Genomic DNA, 27,392 nt, shown 5'->3' with positions numbered 1-27,392 from the left:
CAGGTACTAAGACTCAGGACCACTGAACTGTTCCTAGTCACCTCGTGAGTCAGCCTTCTGAATGAGGACACTGAACATTCAAGAACTGGTAGTAGGCAGCTGAGCCAAGTGTCGAATCCAAATTTCCAACTGCTAGTCAAATATATTTTTACATCCACTCCACAAATCATATTTTTCTTGTTTTTATGAAATACATTCTCCAGCACTTGCATAGTCTGCTCCCATCTGCTTTTTCATCTTGGAGGGTACATAATACATTTGTTCAGACATAAATACCACATTGCTGATTGCTGTATGCCAGCATAAACTGCCTACTGTCCTCATTCAGTCATTAGTAACTCTAAAATAGTTATGTTGCTGAATAATGGTTCATCAAACAGCTCTCAAGCATTTCATAATACCTAACAATCCCTAAGAAGTTGCTCAGTGTTTTAACCTACACAACTTTTCTCTCATCTATATCAGCAAACAAGAGAACAAATATTTGCCATTCAGCAAATTTGAGAGCCAAGCCTTTTGTTTTTGTTCATGGAAAGAATGCTCGGCTCTGAAACAGTTTTAAACTTAATTGCTGATGCTATACCAGTAAAAGAAGGGAATGCTGACTGCAGCTGTGAGTCTTACCTGGAGTATGTCCATAGTATTAACATAAAAATGTTAGATTGTCTAGATCATATGCTAATTGCCCCATCATCCTGCATGTCTTTCTGAAATGATCTAAATGTAGGATGTTTTAAATTTAAGATCTTTGATTTTCTTGTACATAAAATAGCATAAGGTCTACTTCTTTAATGAAGCAGTGAAATTTAGGTGTCATTTTCAATTTATACTCAATTTTTTTATAGTATGCAATGAGTTATCTTTAGGTGGCTAAGCAAAAATTAGAATTTAATTCTTTTTAAAAGTTATAAAGATAAACATTAGCCTATTCTTTGAGACAGATAATGCTTTCAGGATTAAGAATCATGACTTAATAATTTAATTGCCTAGAATTCAAACGTGTTTGTCATGGACTGGGCTAAAATATATGTTTAAGATGCTTAATGGAGAAGTCAGTTGTTAGAAAGGGGAGAAGGTGGAGTCTGGAGACAGGGTACTGTGTAGTCAAAAGCACTGATGATGAGTGAGATAATTCTTTGTATTACCTTTGTATCCTTGGACAAGCCTTAATTTATCTCTCATTTGTAAGTCTGTGATAATATTTATTACAGTGATTAAATGAGATGATGCTGGTTAAGTTCTTATCGTAGAAGCTTCCCATAGAAAGTATTTAAGACATGATAATTGCCTTTAATAGTATTATTTCTGAATGTCAAATAGCCAAATGAATTTCCCCAGATACTATGTGACAAAGTTAAATACAATATAAATTTATATAGATTGTTTATAACTATGAAATATTTATAAAATATCTATCAGAATAGGATGAGCCCATTTTATTAAGTTTACAATAAAAATTATAAATTTTTGTTTTACAATTTGAACATGGCATTTATTTTTTTTAAATTGAAGTATAGTTGATTCACAATATATTAGTTTCAAGTATACAGCATTGTGATTCAGTATTTTTACAGATTATACTCCATTAAAAGTTATTACAAAATAATGCCTATAATGTAATTACTATTAGTTTGTGCCTCTTAATTCCATACCCCTAGTTTGCCCCTCTTCCCTCCCTCTTCCCCCTAGTAACCACTAGTTTGTTTCCTACACCTATGAATCTGTTTCTGTTTTGCATGTACATTTGTTTGTATTATTTTTAGATTCCACATATAAGTGATGTCACACAGTATTTGTCTTTCCTCTGTCTGACTTATTTCGTTAAGGACAATATTCTCTAGGTCTATCCACATTGCTGCAAATGGAAGAATTTCATTCTTTTTTATTGCTGGGGAGGAATTATAATATTAAATATTTGTAATATTGTAAACATATAATAGTTAATACTAAAATGATCATAAATGAATAATATAATCAACATCTCAAAGCTTTAACAAATTTAACATTTTTTCCACTTTTAGCTACATTTTAAATTAAAAGTTGAAGATGAAGTCCTTAGTGTACCCTTCTTCAATCCTATGACCCAGAAGACCATAATGTTCTCCATAACTTGACTTCATTTTAGCCATTTTAGACTACATTTAGAATCTTCCTGACTGTAGGCTCTTAATTTCCCATTTCTTAGAGCTTTTATTCTAGAAAACCCATAATTGTACATTTTTTCTCTGCTTCTTTGAGATGAATGAAACCAGTGTCTTGCTAGTTTTACAATCTGGGAATGTCTTTCTTAAGGACCTGGGGGCCATCTCTTTGAAATATAATTATCAAAGGAGACAACACACCCACCTCCTAGTTTCTGTTGGAGGGTAGGAGCCTAACTTTGATGGGTGCTCCTTATTCCAAGTTGTAAAACCACCTCCTGTCATAAAGATAAAGCTAATGATCAAGTCCAAATGGCCACACATTCTCCAGTACTTTTCCACTTGCTCACTCCAGCCTTAAAATTGTACCACTACCACTGAGGTGAAGTTAAGTTCAGACTTAGTACTGGACTTTTTCCCCTATTGCAATAATCTTGAATAAAGTTTTCCTTGACTGTTTAATATTGTCTGTGCCGTTTTAATTAAAGACAAGGTAACTTCCATAAAAAAATTTATAGAAAAGAAATAAAGGAGCTGAAAGGAGATAATAAGTTAAAGTGTTGAATTAAGCAGGAAAAGTCAATGCTTCTCTTTCTTTCAGTTTCTGTCTTGGCTATCTTTGCAATAAGTGAAAGAATATCAGCATGAATGGATTTTTTTAATGAACAAAAAATTGCATATTTTCCCTGTCATTGTGGCATAGCAACTAAATTTACATTCATTATTGGCCATTTACAAGACATCACTATTTTTTTTTTTAAAGCCACATAGTCCTTTCAGGATTAATCCTAAATATAAGATTTATTTTCTTCACAATTTTAACTGTAAAATACAAATTATAATTATAACTCATGAATGACTGATGTAAAAGAAAACTCACCAATTTTACAGATAAACAGAGATCTCCATCAGTCAGCTAAATAACAAAAAACAAAAAGCAAACAAAAAATATTTGTTAAAGTTTGTTTTTTTGTTTACACATTCTGTCTATGTTCGCTACAAAACTATTTTAGAATTCATGATCAAATCCTAACTATATATGCTGTCTATAATACCACTCCTAATGTCATTTTATTAATTATATCAAAGAAAGCAGCCAAATTGGTTTTGCAAAAAATTTTTTCTGAGCCCATATGGACCATAGCGATTATTTCTATATTAGTAAAGGATCACATTTCACTATTTTAGGTTCAATTATACTCATGCCTATGAAATTCACAGACATTTTTAATGGTACACTTAGTTCTGAAAAACAGTATTTAAAGTTCTGAGAGATCTATTTAATAAATACAATGTAATTTTAAATTCCCTTCAATGTGCATGCATTTATAGAAAGTACTATTTACAGTGTGGATCCAGTCCACAAAATATCCCTTTTTCTTTTGAGAATGCAGCTTGATTCTCAGTCATTGGTCACACATGCAGAGTGTGGTCCCAAACTCCTGACCTGGGCATTGGTAGCTGAATAGGGGTGAGCACACACACCAACCTGTGATTTTAATTATCAGACATTCTCTCCCAGGAATATGAAATATGCACTAAAAGACAGCCAATGAGTTTACCTGCATGGCTGAAACTTAGATACTCAATCTTTGGCACAATGAAGTGTCCAATTACTGTGATGCAGTTTGAAAATAGATGAAAAAAGACTATCTTTAAAGAGAAGAAAAAATGCTGCAGATGTACAGAGCATAGCTAAAACAAGAAGTATGCAACAGGTTAGATGTCCCAGAATCCTTCTAGTCCCTAACTCCAGTACCTGATGTGTATCTGCAGTTGCATTTTACAGGTACCATCCCTGTATCTTGTTAATACAGTTTCCCATTTTGTCCTGGCAGTTGTTTAAATTGTATTCCTTTATATGTAAGATGATCATAAATCCTGTTTGTGCTAAGTCCTGGTTAATGTCTATTACCCCAATTCCTTAATTTGTGAAATATATCATATGATCTTATATAAAAGATGCTACTGTTATTAAAGGAGTTTAAGTAGATATTATTAGTGTATTACTAATTTTACTTATTGTTATTAATAGTATTACTTAAATAAGCTGAGGTACATTTGTTTGACCTCCACTTTAAATTTCTAATCTATGTACATATAGCTCCAAGGTAACAACACTTTTCTTTCAATAGAAAGTGATAACTGAAGGTATGAGTAAGTAGGAGTAGCTATTTGATACTGCTGCTCCTGTCAGCCAATTGGGATACCAATCAAGTGTGCCATTGTCTTTGCTGGAACCTGTAACACACAAGAAGCTGCTAATTGCTACTTGGCAGTACCAATAGGAAATGTAAAAAATTGTGTTATGTTCATATGAAATATGAAATGGGCAGGTTCAACTACTATTTTGTTTATCTTATTGGGCAATTATTGTCTTTAATTTTTGCAATAAAAAAATTTTTTTGCCTGAAATGAGCTCAACAAGTGAAACTTCATGTTTAATGAAAAAGTACTGAATTTTCCTATTTCACTATTTAGATTTTTAATTTAGATCAGACAGCTGTTCTTTCAGATTAATTTGACTTATTTTCAATTTCAGGTTTACTTAATGTACTTATTAAAAAGTAAAGCAATAGTTATCAAAATTTTGTACCACTGGTAGAAGCTTTGCCTATATTTAAATACCAGTCTCATGTCAGTGTTTTATTAATCTGGGTTCTCTAGAAAAACAGAACTAATAGGAGATAAACATATACACATACACATACACATACAGAGATGTTCTATAAGTTCTATAAGGAACTGGCTCATGTGATTCCTTGAGTAGGTTGAGCAGTCCAAGATCTGCAGTCAGTAAACTGGAGCCCTGGGAGAGTCAGTGATGTAAGTTCTAGTCTGAGTCCAAAGGCAGGAGAAGAGACGAGGCGAAGATGGCGGAGTAGTAGGACACTCATGGCTCACCCTCTCCCACAGATACACCAAGACTCACATCCACGGACCCACTCAGCCAACGAGAGCACCTGCGGAACTCTGACAGAACATCGTCGTCTTCAAAAGACAAAGATGCCAAAAATCTGGTAAGAGAAAGGGGAAAAAAAAAGAAAGGAGAAAAGGCAAAACAGTGAGGGACTGGTCCCTCGGGGAGGGAGCAGCAAAGGAGGACTAGCGCTCATTCGCTGGGTCTCCCCCTCTCCAACCGAGAGGCCAGAGGGACGGAGGGGGACCCTCCGAGGCTTGGATCTGTACAGAGCAGCCCTTGACCTACAAAATTAAGTTAATCAGGCACAGAGGGTCCCTGCAACACCCAGCCCGAGACCCGAGCAGGCAGCTGGAGGCCAGGACAGGCTGCCCAAGCCGGGCGGAGGATGGGGTCAGCTGCACTGAGGCAGCCCTGGGGGACTGCAGGGGGCTGCGCAACGTGGATTAGTGGGTGCCCAGGGCAGAACAACCTGGGCCCGCCATAAAACAGCACAGCTGTATGCACCCCGGGGGAAGGGTACATACCCCCATCTCTGAAAATCCATGGAAGGTTTTCAGCGAGGAGAGGAGAGGCGGGACTCAGGCGCGGCCGCCATATCCTCCAGCGCTTGGCACCCAGGTAGGGGCCCGGGTGAAACCTGAATCCGCTCCTGGGGGCTCAGAAGCCTCAAAGGCCAGACAGTGATTTGTTTGCAGCCCGAGTCAGATAGGATCCTTCCACCCTGGTGCCTCGCAAAGTTCGCGCTGCCAGGACAAACAAGGAGCTGACTTTTGGCCTGGAGCAGGGGCAGGGCTGTTCCGCCGTCTTCCCAGGGCCTGCCTGCGGAGCGCCGACCCAGGGCAGAGGGCGCAGCGGCTCGGAGCGCGCAGTGGCTCGGAGCGCGCAGTGGCTGGAGTCCCGGAGCGACCAGCGTCAGGAGACGGCGGGTGGCCCCCCACCTTTCCAGCAGGAATGCTGTGCTGGGAGGGGGCGCGATCTGCTTGCGGACAGGAACTGGGAGCAGCACAGAGGAGAGCGCAAACAGAGGGCCTCTGGAAACAGCAGGCTGAGTTCGTGAAACAGGGTGAAGACAGAAAGACTTCTCATTAACAGCACACAGTATCCAGGAGAACACCCCCTCACACATCCCTTTTTTTAAAAATCTGTTTTACCTGTTGTATTTTCTATTACCTTTTTAATTTTTACTTTTAAAACAATTATATATCCTCCTAGTATTAATCCCTTTAAAATTTTTCTTTTAAAATATTATTATTAAAAAAATCCATATCATGTCATTTTTATCTCTCTTGGTTTTGATCTCCTGTTATTGATTATACATAGGTTTCAAATTTTTTCCCCTCTTTTCTCCTTTTTTTTTAAAGGTTTTTAAGAGACATCTCAACCCGATTGCTGTTGTGCTTCAACTTGCTCTTCAATTATTCATTATACACTGTTTTCAAATCTTTTTTTCTCCCCTTTTTCAAAATTCTCTATCATATCTTTTTTATCTGTTCTATTTTTTATTACCTTTTTAATTTTTACTTTCAAAACATTGTATATGCTTCTAGTTTCAATTCCTTTAAAATTTTTCTTTTAAAGTAGTTACATTATTATTTTTTAAAAAAATCCACCTGATTTCATTTTCATTTCTTTTGGTTTTGATCTCCTGTTATTGATTCTAAATAGATTTCAAATACCGTTTTTGATCTTTTTTCCTTTTTTTAAGGGTTTTTTAAAAAGACATCTCAACTCGAATGCTAGTCTGATTCAAATTGCTCTTCTATAATTGATTATACACTGTTTTCAAGCCTTTTTTTCTCCCTTCTTTTAAAATTCTCTTTCTCTCTCTCTCCTTTTTTTTTTTTAAGTTTTATTCCTACATAGGCATTAGATAAATAAATAAACTTCTTTAAGGACTACAATAGATAACTGATACTCCATAAGCCACAGTGCCAGAGAGATATGAGCAAGATGAAGCAGAGAAACCATTCCCAATTAAAAGAACAAGAGAAATCCCTGAAATAATGATCAATGAAATAGACATTGATAGCCTACTAGATCAAGATTTCAAAAAAAGAGTGATCAAAGTATTGAAGGAAGTAAAAGAGATAGTGTTTAGAGATATAAAATATGTCAAAAATGAAATCGAAGCTATAAAGAAGAGCCAAGTAGAATCGGTAAACTCACTGGCTGAGATGAGAACTGATATAGAGGCTGTGCAAAGTAGACTAGATAAAGCAGAGGAACGAATAAGTGACCTAGAAGACAGGACAACAGAAAGCACCCAGTCAGAACAACTGCAAGATAAACAAATAAAAACAAATAAAATAACATAAGGGACCTATGGGATAATATAAAGCATGCCAATCTATGCCTAATAGGGGTCCCAGAAGGGGAAGAAAGAACAAAGGGGATTGAAAAGGTATTTGAAGAAATCATGACTGAAAACTTCCCAAACTTAAAGAAGGAAATCAGATATTCAAGTACAGGAAGTTCAAAGGGTCCCAAACAAGAAGAACCCAAACAGACTCACACCAAGACATATAATCAAGATGGCCAGAGTCAAGGATAAAGAAATGATCCTAAAGGCAGCAAGAGAAAAGCAAAGAGTGAATTACAAGGGAACCCCCATAAGGCTCTCAGCTGATTTCTCTACACAAACACTACAGGCCAGAAGGGAGTGGCAAGATATATTCAAAGTCCTGAATGAAAAATAGATGCAGCCTAGGATACTTTATCCAGCAAGGCTATCCTTTAGGATAGAAGGAGAGATAAAGAATTTCACAGACAAGAAAAAACTACAAGAGTTTAGCAACACTAAACCCATGCTAAAAGAAATACTGAAAGGTCGAAATAGAAAAGCAGCAGGATGCTACACAAATGAGAAACTCATAACTGGAAAGGTGATAACTGATGAATTACAAATAAAATAAACACAAAATTGTAAAAGAAGATATCTATATCATTAAGAGTGGGAGAGAGAAGCAAGAAAATATAGAGTATTTTTTTCTTCCTTTTTAAAAATGTTTTGTTTTCGGTAGGATGGGTTCGAGATATAGTAATGAGCTAACAAACTTACAGAAAAGGGTAACCACAAGCCAAAAACTTACAAGGGAGTCACAAAAACTAAATAAAATCCATGATAATACAAAGAAAAATTACCAAACCACAAAAGGAAGAAGAAAGGAACAAAGGGGAAATACCAAATCAACTGCAAAGATAAGTTCAAAATGGCAATGAACACACATCTATCATTAATTACTGTAAATGTTAATGGACTAAATGCCCGAGTCAAAAGACACAGAGTGGCAGACTGGATAATAAAGCAAGAACCTTCAATATGCTGCATACAAGAGACCCACTTTAGGGAGAAGGACACATATAGACTGAGAGTGAAAGGATGGAAAAAGATATTCCATGCAAATGGAAAAGCCAAAAAAGCAGGTGTTGCAGTACTAATTTCAGACACAATAGACTTTAAAACAAAGGCCACAAAGAAAGATAAAAAAGGACATTTTATAATGATTAAAGGAGTGATACAAGATGAGGATATTACACTCGTTAATATATATGCACCCAATATAGGAGCACCGAAATACATAAAACAATTACTAACAGAGATAAAGGGGGATATTGATGGGAATACAATCATAGTTTGAGATTTTAACACTGCATTAACATCACTAGACAGATCTTCCAGACAGAAAATAAATAAGGCAACAGAGAAACTAAATAATACAATAGAAAAATTAGATTTGGTGGATATTTTCAGAGCATTACACCCCCCCAAAATAGGATATACATTCTTTTCAAGTGCACATGGAACATTTTCTAGGATTGATCATGTACTTGGGCACAAAAGAAACCTCAACAACTTTAAGAAGACAGAAATTATCTCAAGTATCTTTCCTGACCACAATGCCATGAAACTAGAAATCAACAAAAGAGAAACAGAGGACAAAAAAAGGACAGCATGGAGATTAAACAATAGGCTATTAAAAAAACAATGGGTCAATGAGGAAATCAAAGCTGAAATTAAAAAATACCTTGAGACAAATGAAAATGAAAGCACAACCACACAAAATTTATGGGACACAGCAAAGGCAGTGCTAAGAAGGAAGTTTATAGCGATACAGACCTTCCTCAAAAAAGATGAACAATCTTAAATAAACAATTTAACACAGTAACTAAAAGAACTAGAAAAAGAAGAACAAAAAAACCCAAAAGGCAGCATAAGGAAGGAAATTATAAAGATCAGGGAGGAAATAAATTAGAGATTTAAAAAACCATAGAAAAAATCAATTAAACCAAAAGCTGGTTTTTTGAAAAAGTAAATAAAATCGACAAACCTCTGGCCAAACTCACAAAGAAGAAAAAAGAGCACAAATTAGCAAAATAAGAAAGGAAAATGGAGAAATTACAACAAATAAAGTAGAAATGCAGAATATCATATGAAAATATTATGAAAAACTATATGGAACCAAACTGGATAACCTAGAGGAGATGGACAAGTTTCTGGAAACGTACAGTCCACCAAGATTGAATCAAGAAGAAACTGACCACTTGAACAATCCAATCATTAGAAAGGAAATAGAATAGCAATTAAAAACCTCCCTACAAATAAAAGTCCAGGACTGGACGGCTTCACCAGGGAATTCTACCAAACATACAAAGAAGAACTCATACCAGTCCTTCTCAAACTCTTCCAGAAGATTGAAAAGGAGGGATTACTCCCAAACTCATTCAATGAAGTGACCATCACCCTGATACCAAAACCAGGGAAAGACACTACCAAAAAAGAGAATTATAGGCCAATATCACTGATGAACATAGACACCAAAATCCTCACCAAAATATTAACAAATAGAATCCAACAACACATAAAAAAGATTATACATCATGACCAAGTGGGGTTCATCCCAGGGACACAAGGGTGGTTCAACATACACAAATCAATCAATGTAATACATCACATCAACAAGAGAAAAGACAAAAACCACATGATCATCTCAATCGATGCAGAAAAAGCATTTGATAAAATTCAACACCCATTTATGATAAAAACTCTCACCAAAGTGGGTATAGAGGGAACATATCTCAACATCATAAAAGCTATATATGACAAACCTACAGCCTGCATAGTACTGAATGGTGAAAAACTCAAAAGCTTCCCACTAAAATCTGGGACAAGACAAGGATGCCCACTATCACCACTCCTATTCAACATCATCTTGGAAGTCCTAGCCACAGCAGTCAGGCAAGAGAAAGAAATAAAAGGGATCCAAATTGGAAAAGAAGAGGTAAAAGTGTCACTATATGACAATGACATGTTACTATATATAGAAAACCCTAAAAGGTCCACACAAAAACTACTAGAGCTGATCGAAGAATTCAGCAAGGTAGCAGGTTACAAGATTAATGTTCAAAAATCAGTTGCATTTCTTTACACTAACGATGAATCAACAGAAAAAGAAAGTAAAGAAACAATCCCCTTTAAAATAGCACCCAAAGTAATAAAATACCTAGGAATAAATCTAACCAAGGAGGTGAAAGAATTATACACAGAAAACTATAAACCATTGATGAAGGAAATTAAAGAAGACTTTAAAAAACAGAAAGATATCCCATGCTCTTGGATTGGAAGATGGACCACATTAAAATGGTCACATTGCCCAAGGCAATCTACAGATTTAATGCAATCCCTATCAAATTACCCAGGACATATTTCACAGAACTAGAACAAATCATAACAAAATTTATATGGAACCATCAAAGACCTAGAATTGCCAAAGCATTAATGAAGAGAAAGAAAGAGGCTGGAGCAGTAACTCTCCCAGACTTCACACAATACTATAGAGCTACAGTCATCAAGACAGCATGGTATTGGTGCAAAAACAGACATATAGACCAATGGAACAGAATAGAGGGCCCAGAAATGGATCCACAAACTTTTGGTCAACTTATCTTCGACAAAGGATGCAAGAATATACAATGGAATAAAGACAGTCTTTTCAGCAAATGGTGTTGGGAAAACTGGACAGCAGCATGTAAAGCAATGAAGCTAGAACACTGTCTTACACCATACACAAAAATCAACTCAAAATGGATCAAAGACTTAAAAGTAAGACAAGATACAATAAACCTCCTAGAGGAAAATATAGGCAAAACATTATCTGACATACATCTCAAAAATATTCTCCTAGAACAGTCTACTCAAGCAATAGAAATAAAAGCAAGAATAAACAAATGGGACCTAATGAAACTTACAAGCTTCTGCACAGCAAAGGAAACCATAAGTAAAACAAAAGACAACCTACAGAATGGGAGAAAATTTTTGCAAATGAAATCGACAAAGGCTTGATCTTCAGAATATATAAGCAGCTCATACAACTTAATAAGAAATAATAAAACACCCAATCCAAAAATGGGCAAAAGACCTAAGCAAGCAATTCTTTAAGGAAGACATACACATGATCAAAAAGCACATGAAAAAATGCTCAATATCACTAATTATCAGAGAAATGCAAATCAAAACTACAATGATGTATCACCCCACAGCAGTCAGAATGGCCGTCATTCAAAAATCCACAAATGACAAATGTTGGAGAGGCTGTGGAGAAAGGGGAACCCTCCTACACTGCTGGTGGGAATGCAGTTTGGTGCAGCCACTGTGGAAAACAGTGTGGAGATTCCTCAAAAGACTAGGAATAGACTTACTGTATGACCCAGGAATCCCACTCCTGGGCTTATATCCAGAAGGAACCCTACTTCAGGATGACACCTGCACCCCAATGTTCATAGCAGCACTATTTACAATAGCCAAGACATGGAAGTAACCTAAATGTCGATGAACAGATGACTGGATAAAGAAGGTGTGGTATATTTATACAATGGAACGCTATTCAGCCACAAAAACCGACAACATAACGCCATTTGCAGCAACATGGATGGACCTGGAGAATGTCATTCTAAGTGAAGTAAGCCAGAAAGAGAAAGAAAAATACCATATGAGATTGCTCATATGTGGAATCTAAAACAAACAAAGAAAGCATAAATACAAAACAGAAATAGACTCATAGACATAGAATACAAACTTGTGGTTGCCAAGGGGGCGGAGGGTGGGAAGGGATAGATGGGATTTCAAAATTGTAGAATAGATAAACAAGATTATACGGTATAGCACAGGGAAATACACACAAGATCTTATGGTATCTCAGAGATTAAAAACTGTGACAATGAATATATATATGTTCATGTATAACTGAAAAATTGTGCTCTACACTGGAATTTGACACAACATTGTAAAATGATTATAAATCAATAAAAAATGTTAAAAAAAAAATAGGCAGGAGAAGACCAATCTCCCAACCTGAAGACTTTCTGGCAGAGAAAAAGAATTCTTTTTTACCCAGCATTTTATTCTACTTGGGACCTCAAAGGATTGGATAATGCTCACCCACACTGAGGAGGGCAATGTGCATCGAAGATTATTTCCTGCTTATTAAATTATACTAGACTTTAATTTTGTTCTTAATATATTGATATATGTTTTAAAATATAACAAGAAAGTTTCATATTTTTGTCATCAGAAAAACAAAAATGATTTGGCATCAAGTAGAATTGTTTGTGGATAGAATTTAAACTAATTTTTTTATTTTATTTTTTTGATAATATGAATTTTACTGAACTTTTGGTTTTGGTTGGAATAATATAAGGACACACTCATAAATGAATTCAATAATTTGGTATCCTAATTTAAATACATAAAATGTTCAGAAAACACTGAATGAAACGGTGAATTCTGATGAAATATCACATTGAAAATTGATCTAAAGATTTTTTACCCCAGAAAATCTCTAAAGTTGATTATTTTAACCAGATAACAACTGTCCCTCAGCATTTTAGGGGTTTATTATCTATTGATATAACAAATTACCACAAAATTTAATAGCTTGAGACAACCAACATTTATTATCTAATAGCTTCTGAGGGTTAAGAATTCAGAAGTATCTTAGCTGATTGCTTCTCATTCAAGGTGTCTCATGAGGATCATTTTAACTTTAGGCAGATGCTGTGGTCTCTGAAAACCTGACTGGGGCTGGAGTATTTGATTTCAAACACACATGTGGTCATTGGATGCAAGCTTCAGTTCCTTGTCACATAGGCCCCTCCATAAGGCTGGTCATCACATCATGTGATAGACGGAATAATAGTCTCCCAAAGATAGCAACCTATACATTTGTTACTTTTCATAGCAAAAGGGATTTTCCCAGTGATTAAGAGAAGAATCTTGAGATGGGAAAATTGTCCTGGATAATCCAGGTGAAACAGTGTAATCATACTGTCATAATAAGAAGGAAACAATTGAGTTACAGCCAGAGAAAGAAGGCAATGTGACCACAGTAGAAAGACTGGTACACCTATAACTAAGGAATCTGGGAAGCTTCTGAAGCTAGAAAAGGCAAGAAATAGATTCCCCTTGGAGCCTTCAGAAGGAATCAATCCTCAATTTTATAAGACTAATATTGGAATTTTAACCTCTAGAAATTTAAATAACTGTACTGTTTTAAGCCATTCTATTTGTGATAGTTTCTAACAGCAGCATTAGGAAACTAATACTTACGGTTTTCCCTAGAGAGAAAGAAATTGAGAGAGAAAGAGATTAAGATGGAATCTGTATAATTTTTTAATAATTAATTGTGGAGGGGACATGTCGTCACTTCTGCTGTATTCTATTGTTCATATAGACTAATACCGATATACTGTAGGATTAAGCTGATTAAGAGCAGGTATACCAAGGAGCAGGGATTTCGGGAGGGGGACATTTTGAGGCTTCTCTAAAAAACAGAATACCCTTAAAGTTACAAAATCATTTAAAATAATTTATTTACTGTAGCAATTAGAGAAATATGGTTCCAAAATATATTTGAGTAGTCATAATGGTAGTGTTTTTGGAACAGAGGCTTCTGCGTGTCTAATGTGGAGTTTTTTCAATATTGAATAAGAGTTTAATTCTGGGTCTTTTTTACTTTTTCTAAAACTAAAAAAATATATACTTATGTCACACATGGTACACAATGAGATAATTCATGCAAAGTGTCTCTATCCTTGAAATTGTAACAAAAACTACTTTTCCAAATAATTAAAAGTCTATGTAGCATTATTTAAGAATTTTCAGTCTATAATTACATAGTTTCCTGTTAAACTGTAATAGACATAGATGGTGGGTAGTAGATATTTTTAAATTTGTTCATCTATAAGAATAAAGCTGAAAATATAACAGAAATCAAATTTTATCAATGGTATTATGGAAATTAATCAATACCCTCTGGTGGAGATGACAAAATTAAAACACTTGAAATTATAAACAAAATAAAGATATATCATTAATTGCCTAACAGATTGTCATACACTATGTTAAAAGGGTTGACAAGAGAGGGTATTGGCAATCTGTTTTTCCCAAAGAAAACATATAAGTGTATGCCTTTAAAGTCCCTATAAGGACAGGACTAGAGAAAATGTCAAAAATTGGAGAACTACATTTGCATAATGAAGCTAGACAATGATTATGGACAAACTTGAAAGCCTAGAAAACATATTTAACCTGATATAATGTAAAGAGAGAACAACCCTTGAGGTTGACCAATACAGTAAGATAATAAAATTACCATAGTTTGAAGTAGGACTAAGTATTTAAAAATATTTATGTTTAGATCAAATATTCAGGTAAGTAACAATGCCTAACTATGAAATGATTCTGGAAACTGTTGGAAAAAACAAGCTGATAGAAATTCCTTCGTTATTCTGTGCATGCATTTATTTCTTATTCAATATAAATTTTGCTGTGCTAGAAATGTTAGAAGCAGCAGTTAAGAAGATACACTGCCTCTCTTCCCAGAGGATTTAAGTACAGTGAGAAGGGCAGACAAAGAAGACTTTGCAATTCTGTAAATTAAGTGCTATATTAAATCTATTCACAGATTGTTAGTGATATAATCTAGACTGGAGAGTGAGAGACCACAGGAAAAATCTTGTATGCTATATTAGAATGTCAAAAAGATGAAATATGGCATAGTATTAGTATGGTGTTTGAAAGAAAAATTAAATCATGTGTTACCAAAGTAGGCAACTTTCACAGAAAAACACAAGGTTTATGGTGCATATCTGAAGCAGAAACAACCTCAATGAGAAATCTAAAAATGTATATACTAATACAACTCTTCAGGGACACCTGGTGTGATAGCACCATCTTTAAAAACAGTAACCAATGCACTGAAATCAAGAAACATACTATAAAGGGGCCATGACAGTAGCTTGGCAAAACAGCATGAGGAATATAAGCAGGGGAGCAATAATCAGGCTATACTAGTGATGTTCCCTAGAGTGAAAGCTGAGCCAACCTCACCCTGGCTGATTTTTCTTCAATAAAGCTTTTCAAAAGGGTTGAGTTTGTCATAACCTTTTTTAAAAAATAACATTCTGGGTCTTGGGACGATCTTTGTGATAGTGGGTGAGGGAGAGGCAGGAGAGTTCTGTTGTAGGCATCGTTATAATCAAAGTCATGACTAACATATTGATTTACTTACTGAAAGCCTGATTGTACCAAGTGCTTTGTAAACATTACCTCATTAAGACTCAGAACAGCCTTAAAAATTAGGTATTGTTGCATTTCCCGTAGTAATATAAATAACCTGATAGCCAAAGTGATTTGTTTAAGAGTAAAGCGCTGATAAGTTACAAGAAAGGGAGGATGAACCAATCAATATTAGTCTGACTCCAGGTGACAACCAGTTCTCAGAAACATCATTTTTGGGTTTCCAGCTGGTACATAAATTGAGGGAGAAGGAAGTTGAAAATAGCTGACGTTTTTTTCCCTCAGAAATTGCTTCATTGTACTTTCTGGAATAGGATTCAAACAAGATATTTAAAAAGACTGATGTAATAGCCAAGGTCTTACACATGATCATTCTTATTTGCAAACTGTCTCTGAGGCTGCAGATCTGTGGTAAAGTTTACCTTATCAACCTCTGGTTTTCATCGCGTCAGAATAATGGATCGTATTAGCTCAATCCATTGTGTATATAATCTAGAATAACTAGAAGATTTGTCTCTAATGAGGTAATGCTCCCACGTACGAACTCTTACCACCAAGGTCAAGTTTCACTTTATATGAATTCTTTCTCAAAGTTGACTGAACTGAACAGAACTATCACTTTTTAAACACTGATTTTTAGTTTTAGTTTGAAAAAAAGTCTGTTATAACTTTAATTCAAATTAGGGTTTATTATTGACACATGTAAATATATCATAAAACAATTATGAAACATTCCAAAAAATTATTTTTCAAAGGAAACAAATTGTCCCTTCTCCAATCACTGGAAAAAGAAGGAATGTGCAAAGAGACTCATATTTTAACTACAAGTTTAATTTGGCTCCTATGTGATATGAAATGTATATCATGTACTAGTTTTATTACCTTTGAGATACAGGTATATTGATTTAAATTTTGACTAGGCTTCTTCCTATGATTTACAAACATTTCCTCACCAGCTGCAAAATTCAATTTATGTCTTCCTGGCTTTCAAAATGAAAAGTAAAGTGACAGAGATGAATAGAAAGTAGTAGTTTGAAACCAGCTAAATTTGAATGAGAGTCATTACATGTGATTTCCACAATCACAAAAATGAGAATGTTAAGTTCCACAAGTTGGCAGTAAAAATGACTTACTTCTATGCTAACCATCAGTGGGTTTCTCTGAGTTGATACCTTGTCCTCTTTGAAATGACTTCAGACTAGCTCTTTTGAAACACTTGAATGGTAAACAAGGTGGTTAACATTTCCTAAAATATCCTGGGCTTTCATATATTTCAGCTTCACTGACAAAATCTAACAGTTATTTTTAGCACAGTTCATAATATTTACTCAATGTCTCACAAAGTTCCTAATATTTATGATAATAAAGGTCTTGTTCTTAAATATATATCTATATATATAAATACACACACACACATATAGTACATTAAGCCATCAAAGACTTCTTTTTGTTATACTCAATTAATCATTTTGGTGAGGTAGTGTAATTTGCATTTACTTTCAAAGCTGTGGTTGTAGATTCTTAAGTAGAATGTAGTGTAGAAGGGAAATACTAGAATATCTCCAAGCAAATATTTTCTGTGCAGGTGTAAACATAACCATAAACAGAAGAATTGAGAGAGTAAAGAAACACCTAAATCAAAGTTTCTCTCCTTGTGTCAGTTGCCTTAGTGAGATTCTATCTTGAATATCATCTTCTTCATTAACCTTCTGTGCAGATTATCTAAAAGTTAAAGAAGAAAATAAAATAATTTGAACAAAATAAAATCTAATGAGGTTAAAGTGGCAGTGGTGGTTCTTCCATATAGTTAAATAATAAATACTTATTGAGTGTGTTATATGTCAAACACTATTCTAAAAAAGACAGCTGCCATCCTCAATTTAGATTGTCTACATAAAGAAAGATGCACAATGCAGGAGTTGTGAGTTAAGTTTTATTCAGGGATTTACTGAAGACTATAACTTGGGAGATTGACACTTAGTTAGCTCTGAGGAACTGGCCCAAAGAGGTAGGGAAGAGGTCAGTTTATATATGATTTTTTTTTATTAGGAAATACATGCAGTCAAGCATACAGTCTGGTAGATTATTGCTAATCACAAAGAACAGATATCTCAAGAGTTAGTGATTTTAGGCCTTTTCTATGTATGGGAAGATAGAGGAATTTGGAGTCATTGAAATTCTTCCTGGGACATGCATCTAACTATCCAAGGAGTGCACGGTAGGTGGGCAACAGCAGTGGGTTATGACTTGACCTTGTAAAAGTGGGCAACCAGCAATGCTCTTCTGTTCTTTGTTCACAAGATCAATCTGTTAAATTAAGTGAAAAAATTGCCAACCCTTATGGAGCTTACTTTCTAGCGAGGAAACAGAATTCAGTAGCCACAAAAAATAACATACGTGAATCAAGTATAGTGTACTAGTGGGTGACACATGCTGTGGGGAAAGAAAAACAAAAACAAAAACGGTGAGCAAGTTTAGGGAAAGCAAGGGTGCTGAAATGGGGGAGGATGGTGGCTGGAATTATGAACACAGGAGTCGTAACAGACCTCACTGAAAAGGTAAATTTAAGCAACACATGGGGGAAGTGGGCAAAGTAGCTAAGAGGCATCTGAGGAAAACATTCCAGATAGAAATCTCAACTGGTGGTGTACACTCTGTGTGTTCACAGAACAGCGACTATGTCAGTGTACCTGGATGTGGGTAACTGCAGCATAAGATAATCTATGTATTTAAATTCTTGTTTTTAGAAATAGCCATAGAAGATACCTTAATATCCCTTCAAAAAACTTAATGGAGAAATCCTTTTATAAATTATTCACCTAATAAATTCTTTATTGATCATTGAAAATGTGACATTTTATATATTCTAGGAGGAGAATCCAGACAAGAAAAAGACTCAGTTGCCATCCTCAAGGGACTTGATTAAAGTGGGGCATGGACTTGTAAAACATGCTCCTCTGTGGAAAGTGTTCAAACAGACGTGTAAGCGGTAGAGGAAACCTTCTTGGAGGAGGTGACTTTTGCCATGATGCCTAAGGTGTACCCTCACAAAGAAATTTGTGGAAAGGCAGAGGGTAAGCAAGCAAAGGGAGGATCGCAAGCAAAGATAAAGAGGAACGGATGCAGAAGACTCTGCAGGGGAATTGCTGGGTTGTGTAGAGCATGAAGTGTGTCAAGCTTTAGGGAATCACAAAACTAGGTGCAAATAAACAGGAATGTATTTTAAACTTTTTGAAACTTACATGTTTTCCTTTGACTTAATTTTTTAGGGAATTTTTTTTCCTGCTTTTCTCATGTGTATCCAAAGTCTATTTGAAGCATATATTAATATTTTATTTCTCTGTATTTATTTGTAAGGTATTGTTGCTCTAAAGCATTTTTCTAGCACATTCTTGGAGAACTCTGGAAACAGGCAACACATTGCTGTTTTCTATTGCATATGAGACTTTCATGTTTCTTCCTCTGTGAAATCTTTGTATAAAAGCGATAGTGACAAAATGTTACAATCAGATGCTCTTCTACTCTCAAAGCAGCTTATTATTCCAACTTCATATTATATTATTAAGTCATCTGAAGCTGCAGAATTAGTCTTAAGTATTTTGAATCATGTACAAATTTTATAATGCAGATTTAGAATTAAATGAAGCTTTTAGAAAAGTATCTGTCATCTGGATGAATTGACATGTTTGACATTTAAAAAATTAATATAATTAGACATAAAGCCAGTCTCTGGTTATTCCCTCTGCTGTGTGTTGAGAAGGTAACAATTCAGAGCACTCCACAAAACCACTATTGGACATCAGAAAAATGATCAATGTTTCATGAAACAGGTGAAAATCGCATTAACCCTGGGCACAGTTTATCAGGTGAAATTGGTGTTTGGTCCACTTAAAATAACTCTGTCTGAACGTAAAAATCCTGAACTTTAGCCTCTTGTGACCATTCGGTTTAATTCTTAACCTTATGCCACTACATTTTGTTAGAGAAAAATCTTAACTACCATGCCTATCGGCACCAGCATAACCTGATAGCATCTTACCTCATAGGAACATTATTTTTACTTGCTTTTTTTTCAGATTCTTCTGGCATTCTTTGTGCCACAAGTCTTTTCCACTCCTCTCACTTTTCTCCACCCATCGTACCCCTCCCTCTTAGTTGATGACACTACGTCTGCCTCTTCAGAGAAGTACAAACTATTCTATATGGCATCTCTGAGGTTCACAAATCATATCTGGCCTTAACTCTTATAAGACATACTCCATTTTTCAACTCTCAGAAGGGCTACCCTTACCCTCTCTAACATTTAGTTCTCAGTTTACACTTCAGATCTTATTTTCTACCCAACTCTTCTGGAAAATTGTTTCCTTAATTATCTCCTCTCTCTTCTTTAACTTGAACATGGATTTTCCCCAGTTTTGGTGTGTAAATGTGTGTTGGTGTGTAAATGTGTGTTTGTGTGTATGGATTGTGTGGTGGGGGGTAGTATGTATAGGTGATACCCTCAGTGCATCGCCATGAGCTGCCTGCATCCAAGGAAGGATGCCTCATCTTAAATGGTTCAACCCATTTTTTTAAACAAATTTACATATTTGTAAAACGTACAGTCACTGGTGGGAGTAGCTGAAAAGGCATGTACATTAAGGGTATCCAGTACCAAAATATTAGAGTTTATTAAGTATGAAAACCCTGGAGTTGTACAAATCAGTGGCACAGTGGTTGCTGCGGGGGCGTGCTGTGCTCCACTCTTAACACTACAAGTTTGAGTTTCTGTCTAGAGAGTCTGCGTCTAGCTTTGAGAAAACCTTCATTCAGATCCAATGCACAATGATAGGCGAGGAGTCAGGTGGCAAAGAGATCAAGGTGGCCATTTCATGTGACCAGGGGACCATCACTGACATTCACCTAGAAGTTGCAGTACTGTGGCCCTCCACCTCTACCCCAACGAAGTTTGGATGTCTGCACATGCACATGTGTGTAGTATGTATTAAGGGGAAGATTTATTTTAGATTATATGGTGGTTCTGTCTTGGATGGTCTTTTATTATGTTAAATAACTTTCTAAAATGTCCTCCTGTAGTTCATTTGCACATTTTGTAGAGTTAATGTAACCTTGTTTATTGTAGGTCTTAGACTCTCATGGCTTGATGTTCTACCTCCTTCCCTTTAGCCTGCAAATGGTTTTACTTTGTTATTTCCTAATGTATGTCCTCATTAACCTTTCCTTTTACCTTAATCATAACTTCTTAATTGTAGGTAATGCCTCTGTTTCCACAACTTAAAATTGAGAAGGGTTACTTTATCACCCTCTCAATAATATCTTGAAGCACACAACTCCAACGCTATTATTTAATAAAGACACTGACGTTTTTCCAGTCTTATGCAAAGTGCTGTATGATGCAATCCTAAGCCTACCAATTGCTCCAGATGGATTGCATCAATAAAGCTTCTTATATGTAGAAAGTTTGGAACTTTCAATGCTTCAGGCCACTTTAGTAAGCACAAATCTCTCTACCCAAGAAGAAACTCTTCTTGTTAATATCAGCAACATCTTTTTATCTGTCAAATCAAATGGCTTGTGTTAAATCTTTCTTTTTTCTATTTGATCTATCTAAATGAGTCATCATTTTCAACTAGGTCCCTATAATTTAAAACTCTTCTATCTTGATTTTTAGTATATAACTTTTTTCTAGCTCTCTTATTTTTGGCAGTTTCTTCTTAGTTGAACTATTCTTTAACTTGTGCAAATATGCATACAGTTGCTAAGCCTCTATCTGTCCATTTCCTACTTTCCCACCCATATGGTATCTTGGAAATACGATCCAGTCATAGAAATTTAACATCTGCCTGTATGGTGACAATTCCCTGATACACATTTCTAGCAAGTTATAGTTCCCCATGTACATAAAGTTCCTGGAGAAACTTTAAACTTATAAAGTCCTAATTGAGCTCTAATTTTCTCCCCTCAGATGCCTTTAATATCTGATCTTGTCACAAGCTGGCAAACAAACAACAAAAACAAATCAGTATTTTAAGCTCTTTCTTTTCTTTAATGTTATAACCAAATTTCATGTGATTCTCTTTTCTGCCTCTGTAAAGTCTTCTGAGCATAAAACTGAGGATTTATCCCCACTACCACTAGCTTAGTGAATCTTTTGCCTGGAAAATTATAGTCATAGCCTACCTTTTCCCTCATAAATGTTTTTTTTTTTTTTGCCTTAATCCTTATTATTCAAAAAATACAACCATGTATTAAATAATTAGTATTTGCATGTCACTCTTCCACATACTTCAAAAGCATTAAAGATATCCTTGTGTTTCCAATTTTTTAAAGAGTAGAAAGTTCAAGACATCCTAATTTGTCATACATACACTATAATGGAACAATTAATTCCCTCTAACCTCTCAAATTTTGCAAATTCCATTTATTCATATGCACATATATGCATCTTGTTAATGAGGTTCAATATCTGATTTAAATATGCAGTATTTTGAGTATTTAGTGCCATCTTTATTTCATTATGCTATCACTGATGCTATCACCATATCCCACAGTTGCATAATATGCACTATTGATAACTTCTAGGCTAGTTTTAAAAAGCACAGTTTTTCCTTCTAAGTTTAGGTCCTCTGCATTCTTCCTGAATCTCAGTCACAAAATTATCATATTATTTGATTTCTGCTGGGCTTCTGAATGAATCAAACACACATAAGAGGATTCTGAAGAGATACCCTTACAACCCAAAACATAAGGGATTCTCTCTGGGGAAAATAAAGGAAATAATCCCAATCAAAGATGAGTTCATAACAAAACATTTTAAAACATAGAAAGAATCAGTATATCATCTCTGGGATTCAGCAAATAAAATAAAAGTAGGATTAGAAATCTATTAAAATACTTAAATGTGGGTAGAATATAAAATGATATGTCTATAATATTTATACAAATGATAGAAGGAATTAAAATCATTTATAAGAAAAGAAAAATGGATTCTTAAAAAGAACAAATGGATTGGGAAATTAACAGTGCAGAAATTGTAGTAATATTATTCAAAACATTTAACAATAAAAACATTAAGAGATTGACTACATCCAGATGAAGAGTTTATACACTGCAAAATAGATTTTGTAAACTATTTTATAAGGAAGTCTAGAAAAATAAAAAGATGGAAAAGATAAAACTGGTCTCAAGTCAAGAAAGGTGAAAAAGTCTGAGCAACAAAATAAAAATAAATCCACACCTAAAAATATCAGCTAAAGTTTACAGCTCAAAAAACATTTAGTCAATATCAAAAGTGGAAAACTAGAATTTCCATCCTAAAAACCAACTCCTTGAAAGCGAAATTAGAGACCAAACAATATCCAATATCATTTTATATTCTAAATATTTTGCAAGTATGAGTGAAAGTAGATATCAATACAGTATCATATATTCAGCTAAGTTATAGTTCAAGAGTGAGCAAGAAAAGATAAAACATTTAAAAAGTAAATAGGTTAATTTTAGATATCCAGAATTTATGGGCTCACTTTTAAAATAAATTTTCTACCATTCTCAGTAGTAGGGTGTTAGGTTTTTACCACTACTTGACTAGATGAGCTGTAAGAACCAATTCTTTTACCTGTAACTTGTTTCATTGTGCTCCTGTCACAAAATAGTTTAAAATTTTAGATCCAATTATATAATATTACAGAATATTTTACTTCCAGAGTATCTCTTATTCATTCAACAGCTTTTTTTTATTAAATACTTATTGAATATTGAAAGTTACTAGTCAAAGACACAGGCCCTATCATTACATATTAACACGCAGTAGCAGAGAAAGTAATGTTTGCACAGACATTCATCACGTCAGGTGAAATAGAAGAGATATAAGACACCTCCATAAACTAAATTCTTACGGAAATTCAAAGGACAGAGGAGTTCTGGCTGGGATATCTTACAATGCTTCACAAAAGAGTAGAATTTAGTTGTGGGGGAAGAACAGAGGTGTGGAGTTGACTGAAGAAATGGAGGAGTGTGAAGATTAAAGTTTCCAGAGTTCAGTTTGAGAGGAGCCACTGGGTAAGGAGAGTAAGATACAGCAGTGAATGACGTCAGATCATGGAGGCCACGGGCCAGATCATCCTGTGCTAATGATTCCAGGCTGTACTTGAAAGCCGATGGAAAGGCATGGATAGACATACACTATCGATCTGGATATCGTATAACACAGAGAGGTTCAGAAGGTTTACTTCCTAAAACAGATTTACAGCTTTTATATCTTCTAAATTTACTCCCTTAAAAGGCTGAGAAAAACTTTCCTATGAAGTCGAAAATGGCTGTGGTGTAATCACACAGTGCACTGAAAAGAACCCTGACCTTGGAAGAAAATTGGATACCATTCTTCTTCTTCAGTTTATTACCCAAAGGTATGTTAAATTCCCACTGCCCCAGTTTCTTCAGCTATAAAAGAAAAAATAGTGAAAAATCTCTGCTAGGATAGCTCATGAATCTGGAGTCTGAGGAATCACTAAAAATGTACTGATGAAACAGAGGAATCATATCATTCTCTGATCCTCACAAATGTCAGCATTCTAAAGGATATCAAAGAATTTGATATACAAGTAATTCTAAAACATTTCAATCCGAATTAATAGAAGACTTACCTGGAAAAATGAATAAAGTAATGACTTACGCAAACCAGATAAAATAACTGTGTTTAAGCATGAGATCCATAACCTTTTTTCTGCTGTATTTATAACCAGACGATTCTCCACTTCATTTAACAAGTGTTAACTATTAACACTACTGAAGTCTCCAACTACCTCCAACTCATTCAATCTTTAGTGAATACCCTGTGTGGCTACACACATTTACAAAACCTGCCTTTTCATCTAAGCCCCCTCTTGACCTTTCCTCAGCGTTTTGTAAGAGGAGGAACCAGGCTCACCTTTTGTTGTGTATTTTGATGATGTGACAGACCAACCCTGTAGAAATAGTGGCAGTGATTCCCTCTGAAGCAGTTTAAGTCTTCAGTTTGTGTAAAAATTTTATCTGTTTGGGGGTATTGTAATACTAATATCCTGGGGTTTTGTTGTTGTTGTTTGTTTTCTTTTTATTTTGCTTTATTTTAAGTTTTTGGTTTTTTGCTTGCATATTTGTTTCAGGTCTTTCCCAGATTCATGGCATGAATGGAGCCACCACAAAATGTGTAACTTTGAATGACATTTGGGACTAAGGATGCAACAGTAACTACCACTCCCAACTCAGGTCTTTATATTTATAAAGCTCCAAGGAGGAAGTGGAATAATCACTCTGACACAGGCTTATTCTTGCAACAAGGGAAGGCCAAGTTAGTTAATTCCTGTATTCTTGTGTCCATGTTAGAAATTAACGCCAGGAATGTGGAAGTAAGGGAGTGTGAGACACTGAAATTCTGTAAGAAAGCCCTTAACTTGCCTTTAGATTCTTAAGGGAGACCAACAGTCAGATAGAATTGAAGAAATGAATGTAGATTAAAAAATAAAGGCACAAACTATTTGACTTTTTACTTCTCACTATTAAAATCTCATTTTCTTTCACTTTTGCACAGTGCTTCTGGGAAATGGATTTTATAACCAATGATTTTCTAAGGAAGGCAGAACCGAGCAAGAGCCAAAAGTTCACAGCCCTAACAATTGGACCCAACAAATATTCTACTTCTGAAATTTTATTTAGAGATTTAATTTTATGCATCCCCTACAGATATTGGTATACTGAGACTTTTCATGCAAAATTCTGTTAATATTGTCCATAGAGTGAATAACTTTGGGCAGAAAACACCTGTGAGAACTCTCGAGGCCTGCCAGAGAGTTGAGCTTCACCACAAACACCATCCCATGTGGTTTCCTTCAAATCACTACAAAGGATCATCTGAAGTGTACCCACTACACTGTAGAGTACCTGTTGTGTAGTACCCAGTCTGCACTTTACCTGCTCAGTCATCAGTCACTCACTCCATGAATATTAACATGATCTTTTAAGACATTAAAATAAATGAATACAATATAAATATGGAATAAAATATGAAATATTGAATAAAACATTCTTACAAAAGGAAACTGTGATTCTGCACCAGATTTAGGTTGAAGTGCTAAATATGTATAACAAAGGAAAAAAAAAGGAGCAATGACTATAAAGGCGTTATAATTGAATTAGAAAACCCAACTGCCAGTTTTATCTCAGGGTGTTTTATTCTCAAGTAATTTGAATGGCACTGCAGAACGTGTGCAACTTTCTCAAGGAGTAGAGCAAGAAGCTTTTCTTTCTTCTTCCAAGAACAAGTGAATAAATAATATTATAATTGTTTTATAAATAGTGTAAGTTAAAACAGTTTTATTAGAAACATGAATAAATGCTCAACACTCAAAAGCACAATAGGAGCATCAGCAATTTCAAAGCAGGTAAAAGATATTCCAGAAGCATGCTCACATTAGTTACTTAACACTTTTTGCACAGAGAAACATTAGGAAGAGCCCTCCTTTCTTAGAAATGACACCAGCCAGAAAAGGAGGCCACCACTGAGAAGCTCACTGCAATTAGATGAAATCACTACTAGCTATGAATCAGGGCTTTTCTATGCTTATACCTCAGACATGTTTCCTGCTCCTACTGGTATTTATATTTAATTTTTATTCATTCAGATATTAAAAAAAGCAAAAGAAGAAAGAAATCACTTATAATTCCACAACCAAAGCATAACCATTATACCTATTGGTATATTATTATTAAGCATATTTTAGAGACATTTGTATTTCATACTAATGGTGAATATATATATATATAATTTTAAATAATTCAACATTCAAGTACTTATTTGTAATTGTTTTTTGTAAATATAACTATTAATGACTAAAAATTACTTAATCTAGGGGATTTGGTACAAGTCTATTCAGTAATCATATACTTAAATATGTAGCCTTCAGTTACCAGGAAATTAACAGAGAATGCTAGAGATGGAATCACCTTTTATTAAAAATACTGTGTAAGCATTTTGGGGAAGAATTGTGGTCGCAGAGACATAGTTAGAAATTCTCGAGTTTTTTTGGTATTTCCTATTTTTAAAAATAATTTAGTCTATCAGTTTTTGATGAAATAATCATATAATTTATTCCCACATGCAATAAGCTATTTTCAAAAAAATTGTATATTCCTTAGAAAACATGGATCATTGGTTTACTAGGTCAACAAGTATAAGAACATTTAAGACTTTTGAGTTACATTATCAAAGCATTTCCCACAAAGGGTTGTATCAATCTGCACTGTTTCAGCACAAATATTTGTTTCACCATATTCTTGCCAGTATTAACATTTTAAAATAATCATTGTCAAGTAAAGTATATTTAAATTTCATTCACTATTAACTATAACTTTTCCATATTTGCAAAATTTTGTATTTTTGATTTGTGGATATTCTGTTCACTTTTTTTCATTTTTGTGTACTTTCTTTTTTTTTTGCTTTAAGTATTTTAGTATCATCCCATTGAAAAGGGGCTACTATCTAAATAGTAAAGAGTACACAATGAAAAAAATAAAGGAATTCAAATCCAAAAGTATGCTCAAAATGTTCTAGGGATTTAGAAAGCCTAGAATCTCTCTCATAAATGAAAACTTATGATAATTACCCAGAGTAAAATTATTTAACTTCAAAGCAAATGACAATTTTCAAAGAGAATAGCATATACCAATAAAAGTTATGGCTGTGCTGTAATTCTTCTGGATATAGTAAATATTAAAAATA

The sequence above is a fragment of the Camelus dromedarius genome, chromosome 8, assembly GCF_036321535.1.
Source record: "Camelus dromedarius isolate mCamDro1 chromosome 8, mCamDro1.pat, whole genome shotgun sequence".
Lineage (NCBI taxonomy): Eukaryota > Metazoa > Chordata > Mammalia > Artiodactyla > Camelidae > Camelus > Camelus dromedarius.
The sequence above is the reverse complement of the archived record's forward strand: the minus strand, read 5'-3'. Positions refer to the sequence as shown.